Raw genomic sequence first — 19,661 nt, 5'->3', positions numbered from 1 at the left:
GGTAGTGTGTGTGTGGGGGGGTAGCGTGTGTGGTAGTGTGTGTCTCGCCTACATTGTCACAATATAAATAGTGTGCATTTGGTCTGACATTTTTTTTTTTTTTTTTTTGTATTTATTTACTTATTTTTTATTTTTTTTTGTTTTTCAGAAAAAAACATAAACATAAAATGCAAAGGTATAACCCAGACCCCTTTAAGGAGGAAGCCTTCCTCTCCACATTTCTTGATATAATCGAGTCGCACAAGAGTCTTTGGGATTGCAAACACCCACAATATTCTAGCCGTTCTGGCCGGAAGAAGACACTGGAGACAGTTTTGACGTTTGTGAAAACCCGACTCCCCCAGGCAGACACTGACTTTGTGAGCAACAAAATTCAGAACCTGCGTAGCGTGTATAGGCGGGAGTGCAGAAAGATCCTAGAGTCCCAAACATCAGGATCAGCAGCAGGTCAGGTCTATGTACCTAGGCTGTGGTATTATGACAGGCTGCGTTTTCTGGATGACACGTCAGAAGCCAGGCAGTCACTTTCTACTCTTCCGTCTACCCTTCCCTCCACCCTTCCCTGCACCTCAGGTGAGCCATCCCTGGAAGATCCAGACCCTTCCTTGCTGGACGAAGTTGATGCGCTCAGCTGGAGCCAGGTATATTTTAGTTTCTAAAGTTTGGATTGCTCAAATATTAATGATGTAAAGTTCAATGTTTGAATTGCTTCCAAATCTAGGATTTCATCACAAATTAAATTAGATATAAGGATACAGTAGTTTCCACAAATGTGGCTCAAATCTTGGTGAACTGATGGAAAAATGATGGTGTCAAAATGATAGCCTTTTGTATTTCAAGGCAAATGTATTTGCAAGTGAGAACTGTAAAATTGTTAGTGATTGATGATTTCAAAATATAGACATATTTTATTTATTGATTTCTTTGTTTTTTACACAGGATGAGCTCACCCAGGAGGAGGCCGGGACCAGTGGTATGGAGGAGGAGGCTGGGACCAGCCACACACAGGAGCTAGCTGGGCCCAGCAGGAGTCGGACCGAAAGCCAGGTCCCTCCCCTCCGCCTAGCCAGCAAAAGGCCCAGGAGGATGACCCGTACAGAGGAGGAGTCCTTGGCACTTATACGCCAAGCCACCCAAGTTCTGAGCAAACCCCCCAATCCTGAGGAGGCCTATGGTACTTATTTGGCTAGTAAGTTACTAGAAATGGAAAAAGCACAGCGCAACTTGTGTGAAGCCATATTTTTTGATGCCATTCAACGGGGTCTGAAGGGTGAGCTCACACCGACCACCAAGCTGTATAACGCAGACACTACTGCTCCTCCTCCTCCTCCTCCTACCACAAGTCCACCACCAGAGGCACAGCCTCCAGCGAAGCGTGGAGGGAAGGCTAGACGGAAGAGTCGGAAGTGACTGCCTGGCTTCAGTCTGCTCTGAAAGAAGACGCAGGCTGTTGTAGTACCACAGTCTGGGGACATAGATCTCATCTGCTGCTGTTCCTGGTCTTTGGGATTCTAGGACCATGTTGTGCTCCCTATTTACATGTTACACAGGTTCTGAATTTTGGTGGCCACTCACTTGACTTCACAAACGTCAAAATTGTCTCCAGTGTTGCCTCCCTCTTGATTTAGTTTTGTTCTGAAGAAAAATAAATATTTATTATTTCCAAAAATATTGTATGTTTTTTTTTTTTTTTGACTTAAAAAACTGAGTTTATTTGTGAGTAGGCAGGTACATGTCAAAAGACACTGGGGGTTATTTACAAAACACACGTTCATGTAAATATGCTAACTTCAAGTGCAATTTTTAAAGCACTGCAAGTGCACTTGGAAGTGCAGTCGCTGTAAATTTGAGGCTTAACATTTGAAATGAGGGGAAGCTCTGCTGATTTTGAACATGCAATCATGTGTAAGCTAAAATGCTGGTTTGGGTATCTATCTATCTATCTATCTATCTATCTATCTATCTATCTATCTATCTATCTATCTATCTATCTATCTCTACTTACATAGTCCTGCTTGGCCAAAAAAAATGCAAGTCCATCTTGTTTCAAACCCCCCCACCCACAAAAAAAAAAAAAAAAAAAAAAAAAAAAAAAATTAACTGACAATAGTAGTTCCAAAAATATATAGTAATAGATAAATTCTATAATTTTTTTGGAAAAAATATATATATATATATATATATATATATATATATATATATATATATATATATATATATATATATATTTTTTTTTTTTTTTTTTTGGGGGGGGGGTTTTTTAAAAAATTATTTTTTTAATATATTTTTCTATAATTGGAAGATTAATCATAGGATGAGGATGAATAAAAACATTTGGTATAACTCTGTGTGAATATAAGCAGCAAAGCTACTTCACTTTTCTTGCATTACGAAGAAGAAAAGAACGGGCTATATTAAAAAAACACAAAATTAGCAGCATGACGAATATGCTAGCTTCAATACGAACACTAGTTTTACAAGACCGAGCGCTTCCGCCCTGTCCACCCTGTAAATCCTTTCTGGGCATGCGTCATACTTAGTCCGTCCAACTTGCCTACACACGAGCGGACTGTCCGCTGAAACCAAGTTTGGACGGACTGTCTTACGGAAATTCCGTAAGACTTTGTTCGTCAGACTGTCCGCTGAAAAAGTCAGCTGAAGCCCACACACGAGCGGATTGTCCGCTGAAACACTGTTCAGCGGACTAAGTTGGGCAGACAATCCGCCCGTGTGTACGCGGCCTTACTTTCTTTCTTTCATTCTCAACTACCCTTTTTCTTTCTTTATTTCTGTCTTTCTTTCTTTCCTTCTTTCTTTCTCATTCTTTCCTTCTCTCTCCCTCCCATTCCTTCCTTTCTTTCTTTCATTCTTTAACTATCTTTTTGTTTCTTTATTTCTTTTTCCTTTACTTCTCTCTCCCTCCCTCTTTATTTGTTCTTTATTTCTATCTTTTCCTCACATTCCTTTGTTTCTTTATGTATTACTTTCTTTCTCTTTCTTTCCTTCTCTCTCCGTCCCTTTTTTTAGCTCTTGCTTTCTTTTCTTCTCTCTTCCTCCCTTTTTCTTTCTTTCTTCCTACCCCCCTTTTTCTTTATTTATTTCTTTCTTTCCGTCTTTCTTTCTTTCATTCTCTACCTCTCTTTTTCTTTCTCTTTCTTTCTTTCTTTCTTTCATTCTCTACCTCTCTTTTTCTTTCTTTCTTTCCTTCTTTCTTTCTCATGCTTTCCTTCACTCTCCCTTCCTTTTATTACTTCTGACTTTATTTCCTTCTCTCTCCCTCCCATTTCTTTCTTTCTTTCCTTCTTTCTTTCTCGTTCTTTCCTTCACTTTCCCTCCCTTTTTTACTTCTTGCTTTATTTCCTTCTCTCTCCCTTTCATTTCATTCTTTCTTTCCTTCTCTCTACCTCCCCTTTTTCTTTCTTTCTTTTTTTCTTTCTTTTGCTCTACCTCCCTCTTTCTTTCTTTCTTTCTTTCTTTCTTTCTTTCTTTCTTTCTTTCTTTCTCTTACTATCCTTCTCTCTTCCTCCCTTTTTTTATTCTTGCTTTCTTTCCTTCTCTCTACCTCTCTCTTTCTTTTCTTTCTTTCTTTCTGTCTTTCCTTCTCTACCTCTCTTTTTCTTTCTTTCTTTCTTTCATTCTCAACTATCTTTTTTCTTTCTTTTTTTCTTTCCTTCTCTCTCCCTCCCTCTTTCTTTTTTCTTCATTTCTATCTTTCCTTCACATTCCTTTGTTTCTTTATTTCTTATTTTCTTTCTTTCTCTTTCTTTCCTTCTCTCTCCCTCCCTTTTTTTTAGTTCTTGCTTTCTTTTCTTCTCTCTTCCTCCCTTTTTCTTTTATTCTTTCTTTCTACCTCCCTTTTTCTTTCTTTCTTTCTTTCATTCTCTTTCCCTCCTTTCCCTCCCTCTTTCTTTTTTCTTTATTTATTTCTTTCACTCCCATTCCTTTTTTTCTTTCTTTCTTTCATTCTCTACAACCCTTTATCTTTCTTTATTTCCATCTTTCTTTCTTTCCTTCTTTTTTTCCCTTTCTTTCCTTCTCTCTCCCTCCCATTCCTTTCTTTCTTTCTTTCTTTCTTTCTTTATTTCTCTCTTTCTCCCCTTTTCCTCATTTCTTTATCTTTCTTTATTTCTTTCATTCTCTCCACCTCCCGTTTTCTTTCTTTCTTTCCTTCTTTCTACCACCATTTTTTGCTTTCTTTCTTTTCTTTCTTTTGTTCTTTCTCTTTGTTTCCTTCTCTCTCCCTCCCTTTTTTACTTCTTGATTTCTTTCCTTCTCTCTTCCTCCCTTTCTCTTTCTTTCTTTCTCTCTACCTCCCACTTTCTTTTTCTCTTTATTTCTTTTGTTTTCTCTCCCTCCCTTTTTTTAGTTCTTGCTTTCTTTCCTTCTCTCTCCCTCCCTTTTTCTTTCTCTCTTTCTTTCTTTCTTTCTTTCCTTCTCTACCTCTCCTTTTCTTTCTTTCTTTCTCTCTTCCTCCCCTTTTTCTTATTTCTTATCTTATATCTTTATCTTTCTTTATTTATTTATTTCTCTTTCTTTCCTTCTCTATCCCTCCCGTTTTACTTCTTGCTTTCCTTCTCTCTTCCTCCCTTTTTCTTTCTTTCTTTCTTTTTTTTCTTTCTTTACCTCTCTTTTTCTTTCTTTATTTCTTTCTTACTTTCCTTCTTTTTTTCTTTCTTTCCTACTCTCTCCCTCCCTCTTTCTTTTTTGTTTATTTATTTCTTTCCCGCCCATTCCTTTCTTTCTCTTTCTTTCCTTCTCTCTCCCTCCCTTTTTTAGTTCTTGCTTTCTTTTCTTCTCTCTTCCTCCCTTTTTCTTTCTTTCTTTCTACCTCCTTTTTTCTTTATTTCTTTTTTTTCTTGCTTTCTTTCTTTCCTTCTTTCTTTCTCGTTCTTTCCTTCACTTTCCCTCCCTTTTTTTACTTCTTGCCTTATTTCCTTCTCTCTCCCTCCCATTTCTTTCTTTCTTTCATTCTTTCTTTCTTTCTTTCTTTCTTTCCTTCTCTCTGCCTCCCTCTTTCTTTCTTTTTTTTCTTTCTTTATTTCTTTCCTTCTCTACCTCCCCTTTTTCTGTGTTTCTTTCTCTTTTTTTTTGTTGATTCTCTACCTCTATTTTTCTTTCTTTCTTTCCTTCTCTCTTCCTCCCCTTTTCTTTCATTCTTTCTTTCTTTCTTGCTACCTCCCTTTTTCTTTCTTTCTTTTTTTCTTTTTCTTCCTCCCTTTTTTTCTTTCATTCTCTACCTCCCTTTTTCTTTCTTTCCTTCTTTCTTTGTTTCCTTCTCTCCCTCCCTCTTTCTTTTTTCTTTCTTTATTTCTTTCTCTCTACCTTCCTCTTTCTTTTTTTCTTTATTTCTTTCTTTCTTTCTTTTTCATTCCTTCTCTCTCCCTCCCTTTTTTTATTCTTGCTTTCTTTCCTTCTCTCTACCTCTCTCTTTCTGTTCTTTCTTTCTTACTTTCTTTCTTTCCTTCTCAACTACCCTTTTTCTTTCTTTATTTCTGTCTTTCTTTCTTTCCTTCTTTCTTTCTCATTCTTTCCTTCTCTCTCCCTCCCATTCCTTCCTTTGTTTCTTTCGTTCTTTACCTATCTTTTTCTTTCTTTATTTCTTTTTTCCTTTACTTCTCTCTCCCTCTCTCTTTATTTTTTCTTTATTTCTATCTTTCCCTCACATTCATTTGTTTCTTTATGTATTACTTTCTTTCTCTTTCTTTCCTTCTCTCTCCGTCCCTTTTTTTAGCTCTTGCTTTCTTTTCTTCTCTCTTCCTCCCTTTTTATTTCTTTCTTCCTTTCTTTCTACCCCCCTTTTTCTTTATTTCTTTCTTTCTTTCCTTCTTTCTTTCTTTCATTCTCTACCTCTCTTTTTCTTTCTTTCTTTCTTTCCTTCTTTCTTTCTCATGCTTTCCTTCACTCCCCCTTCCTTTTTTTACTTTTGACTTTATTTCCTTCTCTCTCCCTCCAATTTCTTTCTTTCTTTCCTTCTTTCTTTCTCGTTCTTTCCTTCACTTTCCCTCCCTTTTTTACTTCTTGCTTTATTTCCTTCTCTCTCCCTCCCATTTAATTTTTTTTCCTTCTCTCTACCTCCCTCTTTCTTTCTTTCTTTCCTTCTCTACCGCCCCTTTTTCTTTCTTTCTTTTTTTCTTTCTTTGATTCTCTACCTCTATTTTTCTTTATTTATTTATTTCCTTCTCTCTCCCTCCCTTTTTATTTCATTGTTTCTTTCTTTCTTTCTTTCTACCTCCCTTTTATTTATTTCTTTCTTTTATTCTCTACCTCCCTTTTTCTTTCTTTCTTTCCTTCTCTCTCCCTCCCTTTCTTTTTCTTTCTTTATTTCTTTCTTTCTTTCTTTCTTTCCTTCTCTCTTCCTCCCTTTTTTTTCCATTCTTTATTTCTTTCTTTCTTCCTCCCTTTTCTTTCTTTCTTTCTCTTCCTCCTTTTTTTTTCTTTCTTTCATTCTCTACCTCCCTTTTTCTTTCTTACTTTCTTTCCTTCTTTCTTTCTTTCCTTCTCTCTCCCTCCCTCTTTCTTTTTTTCTTTAAATCTTTCTTTATTTCTTTCTTTCCCTCTACCTTCCTCTTTCTTTTTTTCTTTATTTCTTTCTTTATGTCTCTTTCTTTCCGTCTCTCTCCCTCACTTTTTTAAATTCTTGCTTTCTTCCCTTCTTTATACCTCTCTCTTTCTATTTTTCTGTCTTTCTTTCTCTCTACCTCCCTCTTTCTTTTTTTCTTGAAATCTTTCTTTCTTTCGCTTACTTTCCTTCTCCCTACCTCTCTCTTTCTTTTGTTCCTTCTCTACCTCTCATTTTCTTTCTTTCTTTCATTCTCAACTACCCTTTTTCTTTCTTTATTTCTGTCTTTCTTTATTTCTGTCTTTCTTTTTTCCTTCTTTCTTTCTCGTTCTTTCCTTCTCTCTCCCTCCCATTCCTTCCTTTCTTTCTTTCTTTACCTATCTTTTTCTTTCTTTATTTCTTTTTTCCTTTCCTTCTCTCTCCGTCCCTCTTTCTTTTTTCTTTATTTCTATCTTTCCCTCCCATTCCTTTGTTTTTTTATTTCTTACTTTCTTTCTCTTTCTTTCCTTCTCTCTCCCTCCCTTTTTTTAGTTCTTGCTTTCTTTTCTTCTATCTTCCTCGCTTTTTCTTTCATTCTTTCTTTCTTTCTTTCTTTCTACCTCCTTTTTCTTTCTTTCTTTCTTTCTCTTCCTCCCCTTTTTTCTTTGTTTCTTTCATTCTCTACCTCCCTTTTTCTTTCTTTCTTTCCTTCTTTCTTTCTTTCCTTCTCTCTCCCTCCCTCTTTCTTTTTTATTTCTTTCTTTCCCTCCCATTCCTTTCTTTCTCTCTACCTTTCTCTTTCTTTTTTTCTTTCTTTCTCTTTCTTTCATTCTCTCTCCCTCCCTTTTTTAAATTCTTGCTTTCTTCCCTTCTCTCTACCTCTCTCTTTCTATTTTTCTGTCTTTCTTTCTCTTTACCTCCCCTTTTTTTTCTTTATTTCTTTCTATCTTTCTCTTACTTTCCTTCTCTCTCTCTCCCTCCCTTTTTTTATTCTTGCTTTCTTTCCTTCTATCTATCCATCTCTCTTTACTTTCTTTCTTACTCTCTGTCTTTCATTCTCAACTACCCTTTTTCTTTCTTTATTTCTGTCTTTCTTTCCTTCTTTTTTTCTCGTTCTTTCCTTCTCTCTCCCTCCCATTCCTTTATTTCTTTCTTTCTTACTTTCCTTCTCTCTTCCTCCCTGTTTCTTTCCTACTTTCTTTCTTTCTTTCTCTTTCTTTCTTTCTTTCATTCTTTACCTATTTTTTCTTTCTTTAATTCTTTATTTATTTATTTCCTTCTCTCTCCCTCCCTCTTTCTTTTTTCTTTATTTCTTTCTTTCCCTCCCATTCCTTTGTTTCTTTCTTCTTTCTCTTTCTTTCCTTCTCTCCCCCTCCCTTTTTTTAGTTCTTGCTTTCTTTTCTTCTCTCTGCCTTCCTTTTTCTTTCATTCTTTCTACTCTTTCTATTCTTTCATTCTTTCTACCTCCTTTTTTCTTTCTTTCATTCTCTACCTCTCTTTTACTTTCTTTCTTTCCTTCTTTCTTTCTTTCACAGTCCTTCTTTCTTTCACAGTGTCAGAATAGCAATGAGATGAGTTGATTGCTGTATAACATGAAATATCAGCAACGGTGTGACTATCATTTTTCATGATTCTTACGTGTCTTTAATTATGTAGCGAGTATACTCTAAATATAGCATAAGCATGAGAAACCATAATAACTGGCAGAGTATGACATGGCAAAGAGACTGCATTAGAGATGCGAGATAGATGAAATGTCAAACCCCATTGGTTACTTACAGTTAACCATTAATACAGTTAACACGGCTACCTACAAGTTTGAGCTAAGCAGCTAAAGGGTTTACATTATTTAAGTGTAAATTTACTTAGCTTGAAAATTCCAAAGTGTAAATTGTTGCATTATTCTTTATTTATATAATAAATGAACCCTGAGATTGTGATATCAGTTAAATGTGACAATTAAATGTCGCAGTCCGTTTCACCTGATTATCAGCTTAATGTAAAATCAGTAATTGATATCAGTAAATGTTAAGATTGTAATACGGATGTACAATTGATAACGATATGTTAAGCACGAAGACGGCTAAACTGGCTGTTGTCCTTTTCCACTGGTTATCAGCATAATGTCAGGATATCAGTAACCCTGAACGTAACTAGTGAGAGACGGTTTACATTAGGTGGTATGCTTGATGTGAATGTAAAATAGTGGCATTATGTTTTATTAATGTAATCAGTGTATGCAGAGAGGCTGGGGTATAGAGCGAGGCTAGTGTATACAGAAAACAGGCAAGGGTATTTAGAGAGGGTGGGGTATACAGAGAGACTAGGGTATACAGAAAAAGGTTAGTGTAAATAGATGTCAGGCACGTGTATACAGAAGAAGGGCTGGGGTATACAGAGCGTACAGAGAGGCTAGGGGATACAATGAGGCTAGTGTATACAAAAGGCAAGCTAGGGTATAAAGAGAGGCTAGTGTATACAGAAAGTCTAGTGTATACAGAGAAACTGGGGTATACAGAGAGGCTACGGTTTACAGAAAACAGGCTGGGTATACAGAGATTCCATGATATACAGAGAGACGAGGGTAAAAATAAGACAGGCTAGTGTAATCCTGGGGTATAAAAAGAGGTTAGGATATATTGTGAGGCTAGTGTATGGAAAAGAAAAACAAGGGACTGGAGAGAGGCAAGTGTATACGGAGAGGCTAGCATATACAGAAACAGGCTGGGGTATACATAAAGGCTAGTGTATACCGAGAGGCTGGGTTATACAAAGATGCTAGGGTATACAGAAAACGGCTGGGTTAAACAGAAAGGCTGGGGTATACCGAGAGGTAATGTGTAAAAAGAAGACAGGCTAGTGCATATAGATGACAAGCACTGTGTATACACAGACAGGCTGAAGTATATAGAGAAGAGAGGCTAGTGTGTACAGAAGAAAGGCTAGTGTATACAGATAGGCTATTGTATACAGAAGACAGTCTGGGGTATACAGTGAGGCTGGGATATACAGAGAAGCTGGGTTATACAGTAGACAGGCTGGTGTATATAAAAGACAAGCTAGGGTATACAGAAGACAGGCTGGGGTATACAGAGAGGCTAGTGTATACAGAGAGGCTGGGTTACACAGAGAGTCTAGTGTATACAGAAGACAGCCAATGGTATACAGAGAGGCTAGTGAATTCAAAAAGGCTATTGTATACAGAAGGCTGGCTAGTGTATACAGAGAGCCCAGTGTGTACAGAAGACAGGGTAGTGTATATAAAAGACATGTTAGGGTATACAGAGAGCCTAAAGTATACAGAGAGGCAAGTGTATACAGAAAAGATAGTGTATACAAAGAGGCTGGAGTATACAGTGTGGCTGGAGTACACAGAAAAAAGGCAAGGGTATTCAGAGAGGGTGGGGTATACATAAAGACTAGAAGACAGGCTAGTGTATATAGAGAAGCTAGGGAATACAGAAAGGCTAGCATACACAAAAAGCAAGCTAAGGTATACAGGGAGGCTAGTGTACACAGACTGGCTAGTGTGTTCAGAGAGATTGGGTTAAGAGAGGCTAGGGGATACAGAAAACAGACTGGAGTATACAAAGGGTTCAACAGAAGACAGCCAAGAGTATAAAGAGAGGCTAGTGTATACAGAGAGGCTAGTGTATACAGATGACTGGCTAGTGTATATAGAGAGGCTAGTGTGTACAGAAGAAAGGCTAGTGTATACAGATAGGCTATTGAATACAGAAGACAGTCTGGGGTATACAGTGAAGCTGGGGTATACAGAGAGGCTAGATTATACAGTAGAAAGGCTAGTGTATATAAAAGACAAGCTAGGGTATACAGAAGACAGGCTGGGGAATACAGAGAGGCTAGTGTATACAGAGAGGCTGGGGTACACAGAGAAGTTAGTGTATACAGAAGACAGCCAATGCTATACAGATAGGCTAGTAAATTCAAATAGGCTATTGTATACAGAAGACTGTCTAATGTATACAGAGAGCCTAAGGTATACAGAGAGCCTAGTGTATACAGAGAGGATAGTGTATACAGAAAAGCTAGTGTATACAAAGAGGCTGGAGTATACAGTGAGGCTAGTGTATACAGAAGAAAGGCAAGGGTATTCAGAGAGGGTGGGGTATCCATAAAGACTAGAAGACAGGCACATGTATACAGAAGACAGACTAGGGTATACAGAGAGGCTAGTGTATATAGAGAGGCTGGAGAATACAGAAAGGCTAGCGTACACAAAAAGAAAGCTAGGGTATACAGGGAGGCTAATGTATACAGACTGGCTAGTGTGCTCAGAGAGATTGGGTTAAGAGAGGCTAGGAGATACAGAAAAAAGACTGGAGTATACAAAAGGGGCTGGAATATACAGAGAGACTAGGGTAAAAAGAAGAAAGGCAGTGTAAACAGAGAGGCTGGTGTATACAGAGAGGCTAGGGTATATCATGAGGCTGGTGTACAAAAAGACAAACAAGGGAATACAGAGAGGCTAGTGTGTACGGAGAGGCTAGTTTATACAGAAGAGCTAGGTTATACAGTAGACAGGCTAGGTATATAAAAGACAAGCTAGGGTATACAGAAGACAGGCTGGGGTATACAGAGAGGCTACTGTGTACAGAGAGGCTGGGGTACACAGAGAGGCTAGTGTATAAAGATGGGCTAGTATATACAGAGAGGATAGTGTATACAGAAAACCAGCTAGTGTATTCAGAGAGGCTAGTGTGTACAGAAGACAAGCTAGTGTATACAGATAGGCTAGAGTATACAGAAGAACATCTATGGTATACACAGATTGTGGGGTATGCAGAGAGGCTAGGGTATACAGAGAGAGAGGCTGGGTTACACAGCGAGGCTAGTGTATGCAGACTTACTAGTGTATACAGATGGATTGGTGTATACAGACAGGCTGGGGTATACAGAGAGCCTATGGTATAAAGAAAACAGGCTGGTGTATACAGAGAGACTAGTGTATACAGAGAGCCTAGGGCATACAGTGAGGCTAGTGAATACAAAAGTCAAGCTAGGGTATACAGTGAGGCTAGTTTATACAGACAGCCTAGTGTATACAGAGAGAATGATGTATACAGAGAGCCTGGGGTATACAGAGAGACTAGGTTATAAAGAAAACTGGCTAGTGTATATATACAGGCTAGTGTATTCAGAGAGTCGAGTGTATATGTAGAGCCTAGTGTATACAGAAGACAGGCTAGTTTAGACGGAGAGGCTATTGGGTACATAAGACATGCTATTGTATATAGACAGGCTAGTGTATACAGAAAAAAGTCTGGGGTATACAGTGAGGCTGGGGTATATAGAGAAGCTAGCTTATACAGTAGACAGGCTAGTGTATATACAAGACAAGCTAGGGTATACAGAAGACAGGCTGGGCTATACAGAGAATCTAGTGTATGCAAAGAGGCTGGGGTACACAGAGAGGCTACAGAGAGTCTAGTTTTTACAGAGAGGTTAGGGTATACAGAGAGGCTAGTGTATACAGAAGACAGCCAATGGTATACAGAGAGGCTGTGGTACCCAGAGAGGCTGTGGTAGCCAGAGAGGCTAGTGTATGCAGACTTGTTAGTGTATACAGATAGACTATTATATACAGAGAGGCTATGGTATACAGAGAGAGTATGGTATAAAATAAACAGGCTGGGGTATACAGAGAGGCTAGTGTATACACAGAGGCTAGGGTATACTATTAGGCTAGTGTATGGAAAAGACAAACAAGGGAATACAGAGAGGCTAGTGTATATGGAGAGGCTAGTATATACTAATATATAGAAGACAGACAGGGTATGCAGAGAGGCTAGTGTATAAATAGAGGCTGGAGTATACAGAGAGGCTAGTGTATAAAGACAGGCTAGTGTATGCAGAGAGGCTGGAGTATACAGAGAGCTTGTGTATACCGAGAGTCTTGGGTATACAGTGAGGCTAGTTTATACAAAAGACAACCAAGGGTATACAGAGAGGCTAGTGTATTCAGAGAGGCTAGTGTATACAGAAGACTGACTAGTGTATTCAGAGAGGCTAGTGTGTACAGAAGACAGTCTAGAGTATACAGAAGAACGTCCTGGGTATACAGAGATGGTGTGGTATACAGAGAGGCTAGGGTATACAGAGAGATAGGCTGGGTTACACAGAGAGGCTAGTGTAGATTTTGTAGTGTATACAGACGTACTAGTGTATACAGAGAGCCTGAGGTATACAGAGAGCCTATGGTATAAAGAAATCAGGCTGGTGTATACAGAGGAGGCTAGTGTATACAGAGAGGCTAGGGTATGGAAAAGAAAAACAAGGGACTGGAGAGAGGCAAGTGTATACGGAGAGGCTAGCATATACAGAAACAGGCTGGGGTATACATAAAGGCTAGTGTATACCGAGAGGCTGGGTTATACAAAGATGCTAGGGTATACAGAAAACGGCTGGGTTAAACAGAAAGGCTGGGGTATACCGAGAGGTAATGTGTAAAAAGAAGACAGGCTAGTGCATATAGATGACAAGCACTGTGTATACACAGACAGGCTGAAGTATATAGAGAAGAGAGGCTAGTGTGTACAGAAGAAAGGCTAGTGTATACAGATAGGCTATTGTATACAGAAGACAGTCTGGGGTATACAGTGAGGCTGGGATATACAGAGAAGCTGGGTTATACAGTAGACAGGCTGGTGTATATAAAAGACAAGCTAGGGTATACAGAAGACAGGCTGGGGTATACAGAGAGGCTAGTGTATACAGAGAGGCTGGGTTACACAGAGAGTCTAGTGTATACAGAAGACAGCCAATGGTATACAGAGAGGCTAGTGAATTCAAAAAGGCTATTGTATACAGAAGGCTGGCTAGTGTATACAGAGAGCCCAGTGTGTACAGAAGACAGGGTAGTGTATATAAAAGACATGTTAGGGTATACAGAGAGCCTAAAGTATACAGAGAGGCAAGTGTATACAGAAAAGATAGTGTATACAAAGAGGCTGGAGTATACAGTGTGGCTGGAGTACACAGAAAAAAGGCAAGGGTATTCAGAGAGGGTGGGGTATACATAAAGACTAGAAGACAGGCTAGTGTATATAGAGAAGCTAGGGAATACAGAAAGGCTAGCATACACAAAAAGCAAGCTAAGGTATACAGGGAGGCTAGTGTACACAGACTGGCTAGTGTGTTCAGAGAGATTGGGTTAAGAGAGGCTAGGGGATACAGAAAACAGACTGGAGTATACAAAGGGTTCAACAGAAGACAGCCAAGAGTATAAAGAGAGGCTAGTGTATACAGAGAGGCTAGTGTATACAGATGACTGGCTAGTGTATATAGAGAGGCTAGTGTGTACAGAAGAAAGGCTAGTGTATACAGATAGGCTATTGAATACAGAAGACAGTCTGGGGTATACAGTGAAGCTGGGGTATACAGAGAGGCTAGATTATACAGTAGAAAGGCTAGTGTATATAAAAGACAAGCTAGGGTATACAGAAGACAGGCTGGGGAATACAGAGAGGCTAGTGTATACAGAGAGGCTGGGGTACACAGAGAAGTTAGTGTATACAGAAGACAGCCAATGCTATACAGATAGGCTAGTAAATTCAAATAGGCTATTGTATACAGAAGACTGTCTAATGTATACAGAGAGCCTAAGGTATACAGAGAGCCTAGTGTATACAGAGAGGATAGTGTATACAGAAAAGCTAGTGTATACAAAGAGGCTGGAGTATACAGTGAGGCTAGTGTATACAGAAGAAAGGCAAGGGTATTCAGAGAGGGTGGGGTATCCATAAAGACTAGAAGACAGGCACATGTATACAGAAGACAGACTAGGGTATACAGAGAGGCTAGTGTATATAGAGAGGCTGGAGAATACAGAAAGGCTAGCGTACACAAAAAGAAAGCTAGGGTATACAGGGAGGCTAATGTATACAGACTGGCTAGTGTGCTCAGAGAGATTGGGTTAAGAGAGGCTAGGAGATACAGAAAAAAGACTGGAGTATACAAAAGGGGCTGGAATATACAGAGAGACTAGGGTAAAAAGAAGAAAGGCAGTGTAAACAGAGAGGCTGGTGTATACAGAGAGGCTAGGGTATATCATGAGGCTGGTGTACAAAAAGACAAACAAGGGAATACAGAGAGGCTAGTGTGTACGGAGAGGCTAGTTTATACAGAAGAGCTAGGTTATACAGTAGACAGGCTAGGTATATAAAAGACAAGCTAGGGTATACAGAAGACAGGCTGGGGTATACAGAGAGGCTACTGTGTACAGAGAGGCTGGGGTACACAGAGAGGCTAGTGTATAAAGATGGGCTAGTATATACAGAGAGGATAGTGTATACAGAAAACCAGCTAGTGTATTCAGAGAGGCTAGTGTGTACAGAAGACAAGCTAGTGTATACAGATAGGCTAGAGTATACAGAAGAACATCTATGGTATACACAGATTGTGGGGTATGCAGAGAGGCTAGGGTATACAGAGAGAGAGGCTGGGTTACACAGCGAGGCTAGTGTATGCAGACTTACTAGTGTATACAGATGGATTGGTGTATACAGACAGGCTGGGGTATACAGAGAGCCTATGGTATAAAGAAAACAGGCTGGTGTATACAGAGAGACTAGTGTATACAGAGAGCCTAGGGCATACAGTGAGGCTAGTGAATACAAAAGTCAAGCTAGGGTATACAGTGAGGCTAGTTTATACAGACAGCCTAGTGTATACAGAGAGAATGATGTATACAGAGAGCCTGGGGTATACAGAGAGACTAGGTTATAAAGAAAACTGGCTAGTGTATATATACAGGCTAGTGTATTCAGAGAGTCGAGTGTATATGTAGAGCCTAGTGTATACAGAAGACAGGCTAGTTTAGACGGAGAGGCTATTGGGTACATAAGACATGCTATTGTATATAGACAGGCTAGTGTATACAGAAAAAAGTCTGGGGTATACAGTGAGGCTGGGGTATATAGAGAAGCTAGCTTATACAGTAGACAGGCTAGTGTATATACAAGACAAGCTAGGGTATACAGAAGACAGGCTGGGCTATACAGAGAATCTAGTGTATGCAAAGAGGCTGGGGTACACAGAGAGGCTACAGAGAGTCTAGTTTTTACAGAGAGGTTAGGGTATACAGAGAGGCTAGTGTATACAGAAGACAGCCAATGGTATACAGAGAGGCTGTGGTACCCAGAGAGGCTGTGGTAGCCAGAGAGGCTAGTGTATGCAGACTTGTTAGTGTATACAGATAGACTATTATATACAGAGAGGCTATGGTATACAGAGAGAGTATGGTATAAAATAAACAGGCTGGGGTATACAGAGAGGCTAGTGTATACACAGAGGCTAGGGTATACTATTAGGCTAGTGTATGGAAAAGACAAACAAGGGAATACAGAGAGGCTAGTGTATATGGAGAGGCTAGTATATACTAATATATAGAAGACAGACAGGGTATGCAGAGAGGCTAGTGTATAAATAGAGGCTGGAGTATACAGAGAGGCTAGTGTATAAAGACAGGCTAGTGTATGCAGAGAGGCTGGAGTATACAGAGAGCTTGTGTATACCGAGAGTCTTGGGTATACAGTGAGGCTAGTTTATACAAAAGACAACCAAGGGTATACAGAGAGGCTAGTGTATTCAGAGAGGCTAGTGTATACAGAAGACTGACTAGTGTATTCAGAGAGGCTAGTGTGTACAGAAGACAGTCTAGAGTATACAGAAGAACGTCCTGGGTATACAGAGATGGTGTGGTATACAGAGAGGCTAGGGTATACAGAGAGATAGGCTGGGTTACACAGAGAGGCTAGTGTAGATTTTGTAGTGTATACAGACGTACTAGTGTATACAGAGAGCCTGAGGTATACAGAGAGCCTATGGTATAAAGAAATCAGGCTGGTGTATACAGAGGAGGCTAGTGTATACAGAGAGGCTAGGGTATGCAGTGAGGCTAGTGTATACAAAAGGCAAGCTAGGGTAAACAGAGAGAGGCTAGTTTATACAGACAGGCTAGTGTATACAGAGAGACTGGGGTATTGTCAGGGCTGGCTTAGCCCTTCCTCCTCTGGGCTGGCCCCTCAGATGTCGGCTAATTGCCAGCTCTCTTCTCTTTCCACAGTTACCAGCTGTTCCCGATGATGCTCGCCTGACCTGCCTATTTAAAGCCTTCCGGCTCACTCTTTCCTTTGCCTTAGCATTTGGTCACATCACAAGGAACAATCTTCTGCTGTTTGTTTCAAGACTGGCTTGCTGACATCTCTCCTGGCTTCTTATCCTGCTTGCAGTTGCTCTCCTTGGATCCCTGACTTCTGGACTGGCTGATTACCCGATCTGATTAATGAACTTTGGACTGGCTGACTACCCGATCTGGCTACTGGACTCTGGCTATGCTTCACTACACTTTTTTCTATTTACCTTTTTATTTTTATTAATAAACAAGTGTGATTTGATTGTACTTCTGTCTCAGTCTGTTTCATGGTTTCTGAAAGTATGCTAAGGCCATGAATTCAGAAGATACAGTCAATCCACTTGTTGGTAATATTTTTTCCAGATTGGATGAGCAAGATCACTGCATGGATCAGTTTGCCTTGGCGATACAAACGCTCCTGAATCGCACGGCTCACCTGGAATCCCCCATGGTGGCTGCTCTGGTACAACCTGAGTCGCAGGTCGTCCCTGCTGCTGCGCCAGTCTCTGTGCAGGCACCCGCCTCGAGTATTACCTCTAGGTAAGAGGTATGTCTGGTTCTGCTCCGCTTCCCCAGCGATTTGGGGGCGATCCAGTACAATGCAGAGGGTTTCTCAATCAGGTTGAGATATACTTCGAAATGCTGCCCCAGGCATTTCCCACGGACAGAAGCAAAGTAGGTTTCCTGATATCTTTGCTTTCTGAGAGAGCCTTGGAATGGGCTAACCCTATATGGGAGACGCAAAAACCTGTTTGTGGCCTCCTTTAAAAGGGTTTTTGACGTTCCCGCATGCTCCGCTTCTGCTGCCAAGTGCCTCATGTCCATCAAACAGAGTATGAGAACTGTTGCCGACTACGCCATTGAATTCCGTGCTCTGGCAGCAGAGGTTGTTTGGAACAATGAGGCCCTTGTGGCTGCTTTTTCTCATGGTCTCTTGGATTCCATCAAGGATGAGATAGCAGCCCGAGATATACCCACTGAGCTGGAGAGCTTGATCTTGTTTGCCATCCTCATTGACTCCAGACTCAGAGAAAGACTTTCCCTTAAGGAGCGCTTGCGGAAGCCTCCTGTACGTTTGCCTCCGAGCTTTGTAGTCCCATGCCTCCTGGTACCGAGTTGGTCAGTGAAGATGAACCCATGCACCTGGGCTTCACGCGTCTCTCTGCGGATAAGAGAGCCTTTAGGAGGAGGAAGAGATTGTGCCTTTATTGTGGCCAGGCAGGTCACTTTTTGAAGTCTTGTCCTACCCGTCCAGGGAACGCCCGAACCTTGAGGTCCTGTCATGAACAGACCTTAGGTGGCATTGTATATTTCCCAAGTTAACCAGAAGGATAAGCCCCTAGTTTTGGTCACCCTTTCTCCATCGAGATACAGGCTCTAATCGACTCTGAGGCTGCAGGCCTGTCCATTGATGCTGCATTTGTTTTGCAGCACTCGATTCCGCTGCAGTTGCGTGACACTCCACTTGCCATTGAGGCTCTTGATGGGAGACCTTTACAGCCTGCCCATGTGACTCCTGAGATGGTTCCGTTGTCCATTGCCGTAGGGGCTCTTCACCATGAGATAATCCAATTCCAAGTTATTTCCTCACTCAGATTTCCGCTGGTTATTGGTTATCCTTGGTTACAGAGGCACAACCCCTCTTTTGATCGGCTCCATGCTGAGGTTCTCTCCTGGTCACCACAATGCAGTGAGACATGCTTCCTGAAGGTATCCAAGGTCCTGTGCACCGATTCACTCCCCTCCCTGCCGGAGGAGTACCGTGATTTTGGCAATGTCTTTGATAAAGGTCAAGCTGGTAGTTTGCCTCCACACTGGCCTTATGATTGCGCAATTGACCTTCAACCTGGTGCCATACCTCCTCATGGCCGGGTTTACCCTTTGTTGGTCTTGGAGGATAAGGCCATGGAGAAGTATGTTGCTGACGCACTTTCTCGAGGTTTCATCCGCAAGTCCTCGTCTCCTGCTGGTGCTGGTTTCTTCTTTGTGAAAAAGAAGAGCAGTGAACTGAGACATTGTATAGATTATAGGGGTCTCAATCATGTCACGATTAAGAATGCCTACCCGATTATATTGATTACAGAGTTATTTGACCGCCTCAAGGGAGCAACGGTTTTCACAAAGCTTGACCTGAGAGGGGCATACAATCTTGTGCTCATTAAGGAGGATGACGAGTGGAAAACTGCGTTTAATACCAGAACAGGCCATTATGAATACCTGGTAATGCCTTTTGGCCTTTGTAACGCCCCGGCAGTTTTCCGATGTCCTCCGATTTCCGATGTTTCCGATTAACGATGTCCTCCGGGATTTGTTGCAATTGTGTGTGGTGGTTTAACTCGATGATATTCTCATATTTTCCATGTCCCTGGAGAGCCACCACACAGATGTCTGTCGTGTACTTCAGAAACTAAGAGAGAACAATCTCTATTGTAAACTGGAGAAGTGCAAGTTCCATCGTGAACAGGTTACTTTCCTGGGCTATGTCATTTCCACTGCTGGTTTTTCGATGGACCCGGAGAAACTGTCGGCAGTCCTACAGTGGCCTCGACCCGTAGGTTCACATCCTCTGCAGCGTTTCCTGGGCTTTGCCAACTACTATCAGAAGTTTTTTCGTAACTTCTCGTCTCTGGTCAAGTCTCTGACTGATATGACCAGAAAGGACGTAACCCACAGAGTTGGTCTCCAGAGTCCATTAATGCTTTTGAGACTCTCAAGGCTACCTTTGTTTCTGCTCCTGTGTTGGCACATCCTGATCCTACGTTACCATTTATCCTAGAAGTTGATGCTTCTGACACTGGAGTTGGCGCCCTTCTGTCTCAATGTCCTAACTCTGAGAGCGCTATGCATCCGTGTGGCTACTTTTCCAAGAAATTGTCACCTGCTGAGTGCAATTATGAGATTGGTGACAGAGAGCTGTTGGCGAACACTTTAGCCCTAAAAAAATTGAGACATCTCCTTGAAGGTACT

The sequence above is a fragment of the Lithobates pipiens genome, unplaced genomic scaffold (genome assembly GCF_037356315.1).
Source record: "Lithobates pipiens isolate NorthernLeopardFrog02 unplaced genomic scaffold, aLitPip1_a1.2 Scaffold_25, whole genome shotgun sequence".
Classification (NCBI taxonomy): domain Eukaryota; kingdom Metazoa; phylum Chordata; class Amphibia; order Anura; family Ranidae; genus Lithobates; species Lithobates pipiens.
This window is presented reverse-complemented; position numbering follows the sequence as displayed.